Source organism: Lutra lutra, chromosome 7 (assembly GCF_902655055.1).
Source record: "Lutra lutra chromosome 7, mLutLut1.2, whole genome shotgun sequence".
NCBI classification, from domain to species: domain Eukaryota; kingdom Metazoa; phylum Chordata; class Mammalia; order Carnivora; family Mustelidae; genus Lutra; species Lutra lutra.
In genome coordinates this window covers 177,567-179,843 of record NC_062284.1, presented here as the reverse complement: position 1 = coordinate 179,843, position 2,277 = coordinate 177,567, and positions in this window count along the sequence as shown.

The window sequence follows — 2,277 nt, the reverse complement described above, 5'->3', positions numbered from 1 at the left end:
GGCGGAGGTGAAGGAACAGAGTGTCTGTGGCAGGAGTCGCGACGGCCCCGGGATCAGCAGAGGCCGTGGTCTGCCGTGAGCTAGGTGCCCTGTGGCGTCCGTGTGCGTGGCGTCCGTGCGCGGGGACAGCTGGCGTGGTGCTAACTTCATAAATGGGAAGGGGGGCATGGCGCAGTCGGGGTTTCCTCTGCTGTTGTCCCCCTTCCGCCGGGAGTGGAACAGAGAGTCTTCGTCTAGGTGTCTGTGGGGTAGAATCCAGGGACGCAGGGCCCCGTGCTGTCCCCAGCGTGGATGGGTGCATACCGGACTGGAAGTGTGTGCACGCGCCTGCGTGAACGTGCACGTCTGTGAGGAGTTGGCGACATGTGGAAGGTGTGACAGAGTGAGACCCCGTGTACCCACTGCCCCCCTCTGCCAACAGCAGTTTCAAAGCGCCCTGTGGGAAGGGTCCCCCGCGGTGTCCCTTTCCCATGTCCTCCTGTCTGCAGGGCTTACACCCTGGAATCCCACCCCCCGCTCTTCTTACAGAGGCTCTGTCCACAGGGATGGGTCTGAGGATGAAGGCGAGGGCTGGGCTGGAGCGGGCGGTGGGGGTAGGCAAGGCAGGGTGAGGGTCCTGACACTGGGCAGGCTGCCCGCGCTGAGACACAAAGGCAGCAGTGCAAGAGAGGAACCAAAGAGGGGACCGTTTACGTCGACCAGAGGGAGCTCCACTGCTGAGTCCAGCCGTCCTTGTGATGGAGCCTCCTTTGCCAGAAGCTACAGAGATGCGTTCCCCTGATTGTGTCCCCGGCCGGCCCCCCTGCACCCCACAGCCCGGGTGTGGGAGACGCCAGAGCTCTCCGGGGACTTCTCAGGCTTGAGGGCCCATGAGAAGCGCGCGCCGAGCTTGTTAGAGCATGCAGGGCCCCAGCCAGTAGGTGTGCGCAGCAGGGGCGTTGTGTGCCAGCCCCACTGCTGGCCTTCCTGCCCAGGGCTGTTTCCAAGACCCTCTGACATAGTGTTTTGTTGTGGTGGTGGTTGTTTATTTTAAGATTTTATTTGTTTGACAGAGAGAGGCACAAGCAGGGGAGCAGTAGGTAGTGGGAGATGGAGAAGCAGGCTTCTCACTGAGCAGAGAGCCCGATTCGGGGCTCGATCCCAAGACCCCAGGATCATGACCTAAGCCGAAGGCGGATGCTTAACCCACTGAGCCACCCAGGCACCCCTTTGTGGTTCTTTAATCCAGATGGCTTTTGCTCTAGACAGCTGGTTCCTGTTACTCCCCGTGGCTGTGTTCTGTTACATTGTCCTGAACACCGGATGAGCAAATGGTGATCCGTGGCCTGGGGGGAATGAGTATCAGGCCAGGATCCTGAGCTGCTGGCCACACTTGCACCAACCGATCAACATGTGACCTTGTTTTGTGTGTGTTTCTGTTTAAAGACATCAATGTGTATCGGTAATTCATTATCTTGGGCTCATGGCCAGCAGCTGTAACCCGCCATCTGACCCATCCATCTCCTCCGTGGGGGGGGGACATCAGCAGGCACTTTGGCCCCGAGTTTAGTTGGGATCACCAACAGCACAAAGATGGGAAAAATAGGCACAAAATAGACCAAAAGAGTGCTATTGGCACACAGGCTGAAATGAGGAGGCAGGGTTCCACTCCGAAGCTGGCTGGGCCGGTCCACCTGTGGGCCCGTCCACAGTGACCAAGAAGGCCCCACCCGTGCTGGCTTGGGGTGACAGGCAAATCTGCAGATGCAGAATCTAAGTGGTGATGGCTGGCTCCGTGGGGTCACGTGATCCTTTGGGTCTCGCTTTGCCCAGAAGGGGAGGTAGATGGAGAAGGGAGCTGCCGGTCTCCAGACCAGACCCAGGGTGCAGGCGTTGGCCATGAGAGCCTCTCACGTGGGCCATTCGGACAGCCTTGTGCCGGGTCTTCCCTTCAGTCTGTCCTCGGCACGGCAGCCAGAGCAGTTCTCAGTACAGGCCGTGGCCGGGCCGCCCTTCCTGCACGGGGACAGCCGCTTCACTCTGGTTTACAAGGGGCCCCACGGCTCCTTCCCTCACCAGGTGCTCATCTGAATGAGCTGCTTGTTTCTTGAAATAACCGAGCCTCTTCACCCCAGGGCCTTTGTGCCTGCCAGTCCCTCTGCCTTGAGACTACTCTGCCCTGGGAGTGTCTGCATTGCCCGCCCCCCCCCCCCCCCCCCCCCCCCCCCCCCCCCCCCCCCCCCCCCCGGCAGCCCCCTGCCTATGTTCAGTGTCACCTTGTTTGGGCCATGTCCCCAA